The 14,489-nt window shown below is 39.6% G+C and overlaps 1 protein-coding gene across 6 annotated transcripts in view; it reads left to right on the top strand.

The window, feature by feature from the left end:
• The first annotated feature begins 5,061 nt into the window (after window positions 1-5,061).
• The window catches only part of RASSF8 (ras association domain-containing protein 8), an 89,014-nt gene continuing 79,586 nt past the window's right edge, over window positions 5,062-14,489 (top strand). For all 6 annotated transcript variants that reach the window (XM_076172827.1, XM_076172832.1, XM_076172831.1 and 3 more), the window contains exon 1: window positions 5,062-5,179. The gene's annotated coding sequence lies outside the window, so the exon portion shown is untranslated. The remainder of the gene's footprint in view (window positions 5,180-14,489) is intronic.

The raw sequence follows: 14,489 nt of genomic DNA on the forward strand, positions 1-14,489 counted from the left end.
ACTTCTGGGGATATATTTCTTGTATGCATTTTGTATGGTTGAAGTGAAGGTGTGCACAGCAGTTTCTGTGTCTATGATTGGTGTACTTGTCAGTGTCTCAAACTGTTGTTTTGTCTCTTCAGTGAAAGCTTCCCAGTTTGCTTTTTTGTAATTGGTGTATGTGTGTCTGTGGTCAGCTGGGGTGTATCGTGTTTTGGTGATGATGATTGAAAGGTGGTTGGATCCAAGGGCTCCGACCACTTTCCAAGAGGTAATTGGGGTTAAACAGGAGCAACAGAAGGTGATGTTAGGAGGGTAGGGGGTGCAGACGGCTTGATGGGGGATATATATGTGACTATGGGTGTTGTTCATGATGGTCAATGAATCAAGTTGCGTCTGCAGATCAAGCCCTTTGTTCCTGTCGATGTTGTTGACATACCAGGCCGACAAGTTGGCGTTGAAATCACTACTCAGGACAAGGCTAGGGATGGTGGCAAGCTGGTTCAGGTTAGGCCTAAAGTTGTTTGGAACTGTGGGGGATTATTTTGTGGGGGTGTACATTTTGTAATCGTGGATTTGTTGCCTACTGAGATTTGGATTGATTGGTTTCAGGGGTGCTGTCTGTGGGAAGGAGGAGGGATTTGATGGTGGTGCCGTGTCCACGAAACAGATGGATTGGTATATCAGGGTGATGAGTCCAGTGCCGTTGACATCGGTCCGGTCTTGACTGATAGTGAAGTTATAATATGTGGGCGTCTTGCTATATTGCTTCTGACCTAGGGTAGTGGGTGAGATGCAGGACCCGTCATCCAGGAGGAGCGAAGATAAGAGGGAGGGAGGGGCAAAAAGGATTGGAGTGTGTGGGGATGGAATGGGTGGGAGTGGATTATTATTATTATTATTATTTTTTTTTTTTTTTTTTTTTTTTTTACACCTCCCTTGTAAGGGGAGCCACTGGTGTATGTATGAATTCGAAATACCTATAAATACTTTCTTATACTTTTTCCTTTAGCGAAGTATTATCATTATTTGATATATCAATGATAAACGTATATTTCTCTGCACTAAAAATGATATATGTAAAAATACAAGGTACAAATGAAAAAAATGAAAAAACAAGCAGACGTGCGGCGCAGAAGATGCAAACTTTCAGGTGCGGAAGCGTGGGTATGGATCTTCCATTTGGTGTGCGATTGTCCACCAAAAGATGGAGAGTACGTTTGCCCGTGTTTCATTCTTTTCTCTTGTAATTATGGATCGTTACATTACCTACGTGGATTCAGTACCCACACTACATAGGCCAAGCAATAAAAAAGCAACATTCTCCAAAAAGTTTTTTAAAAAATAATCTATTAATTGAAGGATAGATATAAAAAGAAACAATAATTCATACAACTATTCCGTTGTTGCAATGACAGTTTAATAGACACAGAAGTACTTGTCATTGGACACTGAAGTTTGGTTATCTTTTCATAATCTCATGTATGCTTTAGCATTATTCATATGCAATCTATACTAGCGACATCTATGAAACACACCACCGAGTTTGCGCGTTCGTCGGAGTATTGATGATTGGAGGGTGTCGTCGAGCTTTCCCGTCTTACTACAGTATCATCTTTGTTGGGGTGTAACCTCAGATATTTTGAGGAATTCACAGTATCCCATGTCGTTAGTTCGTTAGTTTACTGGGCGAGAAGAAGTCCGCTAGAAAGGTTCAACTTGTGGGAGATCTTGGAGTCCTGCAAAGGTCAGTCTGCATTATTGATATGACTCCCTGTTGGTTCTGATCTAGGTTTCTCTACAGATGCCCCGACCAATATTGATTGTCAGCACTAAGTATTGTTGGTAAGACTAGTTGTTCGAGGTTGATTGATGCCATATTGAAGATAACAGTTGTTGGTACTAGAAGTATTGACAATAGTTTTGTCCACCATGTGGCAGGTAGTAACTAAAATAAGAATGTATATATTTTAGGTACTTGAAAAAATAGTACCCCCGCAGAGATATGTACTTAATTACGCTTCAGTTAAATTTGTTACTGCAAGCCTGCAGTGTTAGTTATACATACCAGAAGTACCAGCACGTACCAGAAGGAGGAACACACCGCCTACCCCCAGGGATATGCCACTGGAAGACTTTCAGTACTGCGACGTTGTGGTCTACATAACTTTGCTGTAACTAGTGTCAGACCATTTCATTCAGCTGCTGGGGTCACCTCGGGGCAAAACGGAGTCTCCATCGATCCCCCCAGCTGACTAGAATCGTCTGAAGTCACCTGCAACAAGAATATGGTGATATACGTTTCACTGTGATGAAATGGTGAAGAAATGAGCGGCTGCCACTCATCGCTACATACTCTGTAGATATACTTTGACTGGCGCTGAACAAATTTATTTATAAGGTTTCCTTAATTCTATAGAAAGTACAACAACCTTTACACGATCAACAAAATTTTACAATAGTGTGTTTTGCACAATTTTATTGACAGTATAGCCACCAAGGGGAACAACTTTCGGACAGACAGTCTAGGGAACGACAACAACAACAACAAACAAGTCAATGAAAGCGTTCAGCTTCAATGTCCATTGCAGGACAACCGGCTTATCCTCTTATTGTCCGCAATTGTGATTGCGTAGTGTCAGCTCAATGTTACCCCAATAAAAATGTTCTGGCTTAGCGAACGCCAGACGATTTTATTCAGTCAAAGGACAGTCATCTGATTGGATGGGTAACCCGATGGCATACCCGAGGCCAATGAATGATCATGAATATGCCCCGAAATAAATATTATATTTTTTTTTTCGAATGCCGATGTGACAGACAATGCGCAGTCTCGGTCGTTCGCCTCTTGTATGCCCAGCGGCGGCATAAAAGCGGGATCCCGGCACTTAGGACCAAGTTCGTGAAGGATCAAAGCGTCAACCATTATGAGTTCTAAAACCCTCATTCGAGGGGGTGGTATCCGTCAATAGCGAGTACAGTACGTTATCCAAAACAGTTTGTACATTTATATATTTTAAGTTTTGAGATTACATTATTTTTCTAATATCTTAAAGACTGTTACCAATTCCTTCTTGTTTTTTTTTTCTTTTTGAGAGAAAGAATAGGGTTAAATATTTTAAGTGTTTCTCTATCGATTGATTTTATATAAGTTTTGTGGTTTTGCGCTGTACCCTTGTCAATTTATTAGTGCTTTCAGTTATATCTGAGAAACAGAAAAAAGGTATATATATATACATATATTATATATGTATATATATATATATATATATATTATATATACATATATATATATGTGTGTGTGTGTGTGTGTGTGTGTGTGTATGTGTGTGTGTGTGTGTGTGTGTGTGTGTGTGTGTGTGTGTGTGTGTGTGTGTGTGTGTGTGTGTGTGTGTGTGTGTGTGTGTGTGTGTGTGTGTGTGTGTGTGTGTGTTCCAAATGTGGGCTGACCAGTGATCTCAATAGTTGGGCTTAGGAAATAATGATAGTAAAAAATCGCGCTACTAATCCCAATAACTTCATTGCAGTGTTTGGACCTAATGAGGTCATTAGCCTACTGATATTTGCACCAACTTCTTTTTCATTCTCCCCTTTGGCTATTTTCCCAAATAATCGTAGAGACGTAGCATTATCCTTACATATGTACACAACTTTACACTTGAATTAAATTTCGTCAGCCATTTTTGAGAATTTTGTTGTAATTTGTCTGCCTCTTGAATATCCAGTTGAATCAAGTAATCATTCACTATTCCTCACAGCTTAGTATCGTTAGCAAATTTGGAATTGGTAAATTTAGTACATAGTCAATGTCATTGATGGATGCTCTGAATTGAAGTGGACCCATGACGGAACCTTGAGGAACTCCGCCCGTGATATCTTTCCATCTCGATGTTTAACCATTCAGAACTGCTCATCTTTTACGATTATTCAACAAGTTACCCAGTCTCACAAGTTACTTCTAATTCCATGGGAGTCGAGCTTGGTTAGTAGTCTATTCTGCGGGATTGTATATAAAAAAAAATCAAAGTCAGCTTGTATACTAAAATCTAGTGTTCCTTTTGTCGATGATCATATATAATTCTAGACGTTTGGTCGTACAAGACTATTTGTCTGAATCCGCGCTGGCTGTCATTTATTAGTTTTACAGGTGACATTTCATAACATATTTAATAACAGTTACCATAATTTTTCCTGTGATCGAGGGTCAAGCTTATGGGTCTGATGTTCTATGGATTCAGTTTTCCATCCTAAAATCTGCCTTCTGTTAGCATGATCCTTCTGGTTGTCGTTAGGCGATTTTATTGAATGAGGGAGGGAGTCCTGTGGGTAGCGAAAGGGTATCACACGGCTGTTCAACGCCGTGACGTATTTTGCGGAATTTTGTGCAGCAGCAGGAAGGGCGCACATTACTAGTGGAAACGGACTCTTCGTCGACCTGCCTGGACATCATACCGAGATGACAAATGCAGCAGAGCAGAGATAGAGAAGTATGCAATAGTGGGGTGTCAAGAGCAAACGCGATCGCGCAAATTATGAAAAAGTTTGAGGAGGCTTTCATTTAGTCGTGGATTTCAAGTAGACGCTAATGAGCACGGTATATAAATTATACCACACTAATGAAAGCATAGCAGGAAATTTGGAAAATGGTGGGTGTGCTGGATAACCTTCCATAAATGAGTTCATCCTCCGTAAATGAAATAAAAAATATTACAATCTATCCAATGTATCATTCGAAGTAATAGTTTTACCTTTGTTCACATCGTACTTTTTCGCTACTGTTTTGCCTGTTTACGTTTTTTCATAGAGTAAAAATTCCATTTTCATTTATTTGAAATTAGTAAGTACATTTTTCACTGTAATATTAAGCTAACATTTTTCGGTGTTTTATGATAGATTCATAGTTGTAGTTTAATTGATTTCTGAACTGTATCCACTATCATACAAGCTACAAACATGTATATTCAAGAGAGTAAAATTGTCTGCTTCTTAGAAACTGATCTTCTTTCCTCCGCAAAATAAATGAATGAATATATAGAAGTACGGAAAAGTAAAGCGTTTATTGATGCGCACGCTGTACTTCACTTTTCATTTACTGGTCAAAGTAGTCAACAAACATGGCTGCTGTCTGAAGTTGTACGAATGAGATAAAGTGTATTATCTCGTTATTTACTGGACGAATGTTGAATAACTACTATCACTGGTGAGTACATCATAAAGTATAAATGCTGTGAGAAGGAAAACTGCAAGAATTAGTAGGAGTTGATTGAGTTTGCATGCAATTATAGAGACCACAAGTTTGTTTACACAATTGTTAGTGTTGATAACTATTGGTTACAACATTTTATTGCTTATTTCTTTGGCATGTATTTACAATGAAGTATCGGTAATAAACACGTGTATTGAAATTTATTTTATCGTGTGGTATATTTATTGTATGTAAGTGGGCTGTTATTATTTTGGCTGTCAGGGTATGAGGAATTCGACAGGGCATCGGAGGCTAAGCCGAGGCCTAAGCCCTAACCATGGAAAGACAAACAATCGACTTTTAAAAATCCAGTTTTCCCTGTTGTCTTTCGTGTATGCATGTTGCAATGTTTGAAGTAGGTGGGATGTTATGTTGAAATGGGTGGTTGGTAGTATGAAATGTATTTTAATTTGTGAGCATTTCCATTTTTAAATAGACAAAGTTACAAGTGTAAGAAATAAATGGAATTTGGTTTGGTGATATCCCCATAGTATTTTGATATTTTATAATTTATTGCTTCGTTTCTTCAAGACAAATATTCTTGAAAAGTGAAGAGAAAACATAAATTGGTGCCACCTTACAAGAATGTATATTGATATTCCCATTGAAAGTGGTATTTCTGACATAAAATGAATAGAAGAAGGTTGGACTTTTGGGTGTGGAATGGAATTCTTTTATTTGGAAAGATGGAATTTTATTTTGTTTTCATGTTGATACAGTTTTGCAATAATTTTGTATTTTTATAGTTGTCAGAAATCTGAATTATTTGTTTATAGTAAAGTATAACTATAATTAAAGTATCCAATTTACATTATTTGTAACAGTTTTTTGCAAACCATAATCCTTTCCCCCTTCTCACCTACCTACCTTACGATATTTAGGAAATATAAATAGGTCTTATAGGTAGAGAAACTCTTTAAACACATTGGTACAATGACGCCTATGTAGGCATCATGAGGCATGAGTGGGTATGCGAGGATGCCGGCATAGGCATCTTGATTATAAATCTTTATTGTAGTTGTACATGAGTTACCCCCCTGGATTCTGTGAACTAGTTTGATCACATTTTCTGTGTTTATTATTACTTAGAGTAAAAGAGAATGGGTAATACAGCAGTGACTTTATATTTTATAATACGAGTAAGTTGATGCAAATTACATATGGTAGCTGATGCTGCAGACGAGAATTTGAGTCATACTGAAGTGGTTAAGTGGTACTCAAATAAGGTATTGAATATATGAACCAACTTTAAACAGTAAAGCAAAACATACTAGTACCATTCATAATGTATGGCTATATTTTGATAGAAAAAGATAGGCAGTATTCCATTGATTGTGGTAGGATGATAAAGGTTTTTCTACTTGTAGTAAGATTTTCTATAACTTTGCGTATTTTTATTGACATCGGCACCGATCCAACATGGCTGCAGGGTTATGTTGTTCATAGAAAACGTTGTGTATCATGTGATAGTAATATTGACGTCAAAAGTTTTGTCTGAAATTAACCAGTCAAGTCTTGACATGACCTACCTGGACAATTCAGGATAGGATGAAAGCTATTATTCACTTTATAGATGAAAGGTTATACCCATAAAGATCTACATTCACAATGATGAAAATAATAGACAGGTCCAAAATCACTGTACAATGTAAATAGCATTGTCCATATGATTAACCTGCATAAAAAATTGCACTAGAATAGCACTGTTTTCTGTAGTAGTGCCAAATCTTTGGCAGATTTTTGGCAAAGTAGTTTGTATGAACACTTACTCTAACCAGTACATTAATTAATGGTTGCATTAAGTTTCACAAATTGGAAAACCTGCATCCCACAGGCTTGGATCATCCACAGATCTCTTTGTGAAGAAACAGTGGGCAGTTTCTGTGTCACTGTTTGAAAGTGGTTGGGGAAGGGGAGCAGTCGCCAGTTGTTAGCTTCATGTATGAAAATGTGTAAGAAATATAGCTGAAGTTGATAAGGAGAAATCTTGGGCCTAGTCAGAAGACTGAGCATCCTCCCTTCTGGGCTGCAGGTTGAATAGCTTTGAAAATAGGTAGATTTTCAGTCCATCTTGCCAGAGGGAACAATGACATCACCTGCAAGAGATGATCCTGCAAGCTGGACATAAAATCTACTTATTTTCATGACCTGTCAGCATCCTCATCTACATCAGGAGGTGCAGCCCTGAGGGGCTGACACTTCATCTCTGAACTGGGTCCAAGATTTAACTTCAGCTCTATTTCATACTCTTTTTCACACATGGAGAACTGATAGCTGACAACTGCTCTCCTTTTCCTACAATTTTCAGGGATGGGTGGGCATAGAAATCATCCCACTCTGATATCACACAGACAACAGTCATTTTTTCTCAAAGAGATCTAAGGGAGGTTCTGAGGACTGTTGTCAGCCACTGTGGGGATGTGGGTTTTCCACTTAGTGAAACTTGTGGCACCTCCTGGATGATGGGTCATCCCTGCATTTTGTCCACTGCCTTGGGTCAGAAGCAGTGTCGCAAGACACAGCACATCCACAGCAAGGTCGCTTCATTAAATTGGTGAATACCCTTCGGGCTGCGTCAATTAATTTCTCGTACATACTCCCTCACCCACTCCCCCTCATGCATCACAGCATCATCCATACAAACCATTCTCCACTCACCCCTATCTTCTGTCCTCTCCCGTCCTTCCTCAACAGACATTCCCCTCTTTCTCAATGCCCCTTTTACCCCATCCATCCATCTCATCCTGGGTCGACCCTTCATGTTCACTCCTTCCACCTCTGCCTTCCACACGTCTTTTACTAATCTTTCTTCACTCGTTCTTTCCATGTGTCCAAACCATCCCAATACTCTTTCATCAACACTGTCTCCCAACTCCCTTTCCACCCCTGTTCTCCTCACCTCATTTCTCACTTTATCCAGCCTAGTAACTCCTATCATACTTCTCAGGCATCTCATCTCAAACACATTCAAACTCCTCCCCTCTTCCTCCCTTATGTTCCATTTTTCTGCCCCATACAGTGCTGTCGGCACAATCACTCCTTCATACAATCTCCTTGTTGCATCCATTCCCAAGTGTCTATTTCTCATTACACTTTTTAATCCCCCAAGACATTTACTCGCTTATCTCAGTCTACATTCTATCTCCACCACCACTCCTCCCATTCCTGCCACATTTGCACCCAATTATCTAAAACTATCCACTTCCTCCTGTCTTTCTCCCTTAATCCTTCCAGTCTGCTGCCACTCTTCGCATGTACATCTCATCACCTTACTTTTACCCACATTTATCTTCTTTCACACACCTTCTCAAACCCTGTCACTAACTTCCTCAATCCCTCCTCAGATCCTGCCACAAGTGCAGTGTCATCAGCAAAAAACAACTTCTCCCTCTTTTCTCCATTTTCTTTAACCATCTCCAATCCCTTACCCACTACCCTTGCATTTACCTCTCACACCACCCCATCCACATATAAATTGAACAGCCAGGGTAACATAACACATCCCTGATGAAGTCCCACCTTTACCTCAAACCACTTGCTCTCTCCATTTCTAATCCTAACACAAGCTCTACTACTCTTGTAAAAACACTTGACTGCTCTTAACAGCTTTCCTCCTATCCCATATATCTGCAATACCTCCCACAGTGCCTTCCTGTCTACCCTGTCATAAGCCTTTTCCAGATCCATAAAAGCCCAAAATACATCCTTACCTTTTTCCTATAGCTTTCTCACATATCTGTCTTACCACAAAAATCAGATCTATGCAACCCCTACCTGTCCTAATCCCACACTGTTCCTCACCAGTTACTCCCTCTGTTCCTCTCCTAATCCTCTCAATCAAGATCCTCCCATAAACCTTCCCAACTACACGTAAAAACCTGATCCCTCTGAAACTACTATACTCACACTTGTGCCCTTTTCCCTTGTAAAGTGGAACTATACAGCCACTCCAGTCCTTCAGCACTCGACCCTCTCTTAAACAAACATTAAATAACCTCACCAGCCAGTCCACCATCACTGTACCTCCTTTTTTCAGACATTCTGCATGGCATCCATCCAACCCGGGTGCCTTACTTGCTCTCATCATCTTAACAGCTGACTTCATTTCATCTTTCTTAATTTCTTTTCCATTTTCCGTACTCATCACCGTCATTTTCTTAGCATTTCCCACTGCAACTACCTTTCCCTCCCTATCCTCCTTCACATTTAGCAACTTTCTAAAATACTCTGTCCACCTTCCTCTTACTGCCTTCTATTCCATTATCATCTCTCCATCTGCACCTTTTACCTTTTCTTCTCTACTTGATTCGCCTCCTCTTCCTCTTGTAATTTCTTTCCAAAACATTTTTTTATTGCTTTCAAAAATTTCTGTCATTCTGTTATACTATTTCACATCTGCTCTCCTCTTTGCCTCCTTTATTTTATGCTTTACTTCTCTTTACTCTGTACCTCTCATACGATTCCCTCTTCCTAATTTGTAACCAATCTATGAAAGCCTGCTTCTTCTCTTCTACACCCTTCTTTGCTTCCTCATCCCACCACTCACTACCCTTCTTTCTATTTCCTCCCAACCTCCTTGTTCCCCACACCATCTTTGCACACCTTATGACTCCCTCTTTGAACTGTCCCCATTCTTCCTCCACTCCTAGTTCTACTCTATCATTCACTCCCTCCCACTCCTCTCTCAGCTTCTTCTTATACTCCTTCTCCTTTTCTTTCTCATTTAAGCAGTTCATTCTAAGTACCTCCCTACCTTCTGCCCTTTCCTTTCTCCACCTATCCTTCACTCTCAACTTACCATCTACCAAAAAATTATCTGATATTCCCCCCACTCTCTCCCCATAGAATATGTACATCCTTAACTCTTCCTACTATACTCCTGGTTACCACTATATTGTCCATTAATGCTCTATCTACCAGCCTTCCATCCAGCACCCTTTCCCATTTGTACTTATTCTTGACTTTCTTCCTAAACACTGTATTTACTATCATCAATTCTGTTTTGAGACATCTCCACTATGATTTTTGCATGGAACTCCACACTTCCCAATCACTCCATCTATTGATTCATTTACTACCCTAGCATTAAGGTCTCCCAATACAACTACATTGACATTTCTCCTTAATCCCTCTATGCACTCATTTAAATCCATCCAAAAAGCCTCTCTTTCCTCTACACTCTTCTCACTATTAGGCCTACATGCACTTACAAAAACCCAGATCTCCCTTCCCAGCTTCACCTTCATCCACTTTAACCTTGAAGAAACCTCCTTCCACTCCACTACATGCTTACCTATCTCTTCACTTGCTAATATAGCCACCTCTTCACTTCTGAGAACCTCCCAACTACACTCCCAAACTCACACATGCCCCTCCCTCTCAACTTGGTTTCACTCAGTGCCAACACATCCATCTTTCTTCTCACAAACATACTGCCTATCTCTTCCCTTTTCCTTTCCTCTGTACCACATCCACACACATTAAAAGACCCAAACCTTAGGGTACTGGTTGGAAAACACCTAGACCCTCTTATGCTTATCCTCTTTTTAGGAATGTCCCCTTTGGGGCTACAGGTAGCAGGATTCCTAGTCCTATCCCTGTCCTGTTTTTTGTTGCCTTGTACAACTCAAGTGGGAATACGGCAAAAAAAGGAAATGAATATTCAGAGAAATGGTACAAGACAGTAACAAGGGGTGGGGGGACAGCATAACAGAGGGACAGTTGCAGTATAATAAAGTATCATCATTTCTTTATGAACAGAGATTTCCTCTATCACAGACAAAATGATGTGTGGCTCTGGTCTGTAGGGGTGCCCCATATAGACCCTAAAGTATCAGCTGCATGCTACTTAGCCACAATAACATGCAGCCAATACCCCAGATGGGGAAAAGTAAAAAATAAATAAATAAATAAATGAAGGAAAAGAAAAATCCTCCTGACAACATGGCCTTCTAAAAGATTTATATACATAATTGGGGTCTTTTTTTTACACCCTCTGACCCGAGGGGAAGAATCCATGGTATCCATAACCCAATGAATAGAAAAAAAAGTGCCTTTAATTAGTTGTTGCCTTGAGTTTCAGTAAATTAAAAGCATGCTGCCTCACAGTGGGTGGCTGCAGTCTGTGGAACCTCACATATATCTATCAAGGAATAAATTTTGAGCAGTTGTCTATGTTGTATTAGTGTGGGACTGTTTTTATGTCACTGGCTGAGAGGGGAGTAGTTGACAGTTTTCAGCTCTCCACATTTGAAAAATTGTAAGAAATGCAGTTGAAACTGAAAAAGTGTAAGAAATGTGGTTGAAACTGATGAGATATTTTGGGCCCTCCTTATGGAGGTGAAGGGGTTGAGGGATTTTAATAATCGACAGCTTTACTGTCTATTTTGTAAGACTACCACATGCAAGTACCTGTCATTGGTCTCTCCCTGGTTGTAGTGCCCTTGGGTAAAATATTTGCCATTCAAAATGTCCCCAAAAATGCAAATGTTCTCTTTGGAAGAAGGTCTTCATATAACTAGTCTGAATGCTTGAATATGATTTTGTGTATGTAGATTTGGGTGCAATATAATATCCTAACAGTGTCACCACCCATTCTTTCATGGTTGTGCTGTTGCTTCCTCATCAAGCACAAGAGACTGATGTCTGTCATGGAATTGTGAGCTGTTTACATTGTGAGGTTATAAATGTATGAGCAAATCTTTTAGTAATAATTTTTGCCTCGTGTTTCACTGACTGGAAACCTGTAGTACCACATCTATTGTAACAATACTCAGGTCCTCTCATCAATATAAGGGAATAAATTTTATACTTTGTGTCACTGGCTAATGGTAGAATGAAGTGGGGAGTACATGTCAGCTGTCAGTTGTCTTTATGTAAAAGAAGGTGAAGAATATACTGTCTAAAGTTTATCTAGATCTTGGTCCTGATCTGAGGGAGAGTGTCAACCCCTGTGGGCTGCACCTTCAAATAAAGGTTAGGGTATTGATAGGTTCTGAAGATGGGCAGCAGTAAGATGAGTCTTTGACATCCATCTCAAAGGACCTCCACTTGCAGGAAGAACCCATCATTGGTCCCAGAATGTTTTTTATGACTCAAAATATAGATGTGTTCATACTGTAAACCAATTAATCAATCCGTTGCCCCTGGTCTCTCTTACAGAAGACTTGCAGCTTTCGGGTAACTAGCAGTGGCCCTCATGTTGAAAATAAACATTGGATTATATGATGTAGCCCCTCCAACTTTATGGTTCCTTATTTTGCATTCCATTCTTTATGGTTGGTGATGTGTGGGACATAAGAGTGAGAAAAATATACAGAAGCTTTGGCCTCCACTTCTTCTTTTGGTATTAGTGTCATATTATGTGCATAGAAAAACAATGATGAGAATGTACTGCACATAGTAATTGAAAATGGGAAGAAGGAACATCTATGGTCTGGCATTATTATGAAGGCACTGAAGTTGTTTGAGAGATTTTTGAGGTACCCTTCCATCAGTCATGAACTACCTTTCACTTCTAGTGAATGTTTGTTTGACACATTCAAGAAGTGTTTTGACATCATGCTGTTAGGACAACTGGAAAATCAATGTGCTCTGATCATGAGGCTGCTGCTATATACCTTGGTATGTTTATGGAATTGACAAATGGGAAGGGATATCTGATTAAGCAGGCCTTCAGCATGAATAGATTAGACCTGTTTCAGGAAAAGATGCTGACAAGGACTTTGATGACCAAGTTTGATGACTGTTCTAAGGTGCAAGCCAAGAAAGAAGCACATCACCTTATTGTTTGGTGGAAGTGCAGCTGGGCATATGATAGAAAGGCTCCATTCATAGGTCCAACAACTCAAAAGCATTAAAGGGCAAATACAAGCATACATTTCCTGTTATTCAGATGTCCAACCTCATGACATGGACCACTGGAGAGCTGTTCTTCCATAGGTTACAAGGTACTTGCGTGACAGAGGCTTGCCTTTTAGGCCAGGAGCAGAGAAGTGACTGTGGCATCACATTGCCGTGTGTGTGGGTGGGTGGGTGGATGACTTCCCTTGAGTTTCCATTGTTTAGAAGTAAAACTGTGCTCATGAGCATCTATGTTGAGCATGTGTGCAGCTTTACTTTTAAATAATGGAAACCTTTAGGAAGCCATATCCCCATCACACACCGGTGTGTGGCCACGAAGTTGCTCGTCTGCTCCCAGCCTTAAGTCCCTTCTAATTTTGGACAATGCTCCATTTCATCATTTAGTTGCTGAATCAGCCCATAAGGGAGAGGAAGTGATATTCCTCCTCATATTGCTTTTATCTTATTGTGGCCAATGGCATAGGAAATTTGTACATTTAAGTCTTACTGGGACTGAGCCACAATGAGGTTTATCCATATGATTGAGAATTATACTGGTGCTCATGTTGTGCAAATATAGAAATAGTATATGATTTCAGGCTATCTCGCCATTTCAAGAAAATGCCTTCTGGAGTTTAACTCTGAAGTCATCAGTGTTAGTTATTTGAAAGGCTTGCCCACTGTTCATTGTCAAGGATATTGTGAAGTTGGCAAAGAATGGTAGTAGTGAGGAATTGAGGACATTTTGAAGGAGGTGGAGGAGCTCATAGATGCTTTTAGATTTGAGTTAACTGAGGATGGGCATGTTAGTTCCCAAAATGCATCTAAGGAGGAAGAAGAGAAAGAAAAGGAATGCACTTATAATTCATAACAGTATGATTTGATTCAAGCTATTCAATTGTACTTCCAGGAATTGTGTGGCTTTAGATCAGTGGTTCCCAAACTATCTTACGTGATGCCCCCTTTTTGCTTCCAATAGACCTGCATGCCCCCACTCCCTCTTTTGTTCATGTGAAATGATTCTTGCGTTTATTTCTCAGCATTGTTCAGGAAAACAGATTTCTGTTTGTATTAAATTTTAATAATGAAAGCCACTCAAACAGATAATAGTACATTCCAGAGACATTTTTCTAAGTAACTGAAAACGAAACATTTGGTTCAAAGAGAGCAAAAAAAAGTTTGAACATTAGCAAATTGTGGTTGGTATTGGTGATGTGTCCAAAACGTGTAAGGATAACTAGCTTAATAGAAAATGGGTTGGAGCGACTGCTATAATTATACTTTGCATGTATGTAATGGCAGATATTTGTTCTTTGAGTGATTTTATTATTCTAATTAAACAAATATTTTTTAGCAGATGACTTCACACACCCCTTCTATCCTCCTCATGCCTCCCTAGGGGGGCGTGCCCCCTAGTTTGGGA

Source organism: Oratosquilla oratoria, chromosome 33, assembly GCF_046742065.1.
Source record: "Oratosquilla oratoria isolate Oo_2021 chromosome 33, ASM4674206v1, whole genome shotgun sequence".
NCBI classification, from domain to species: domain Eukaryota; kingdom Metazoa; phylum Arthropoda; class Malacostraca; order Stomatopoda; family Squillidae; genus Oratosquilla; species Oratosquilla oratoria.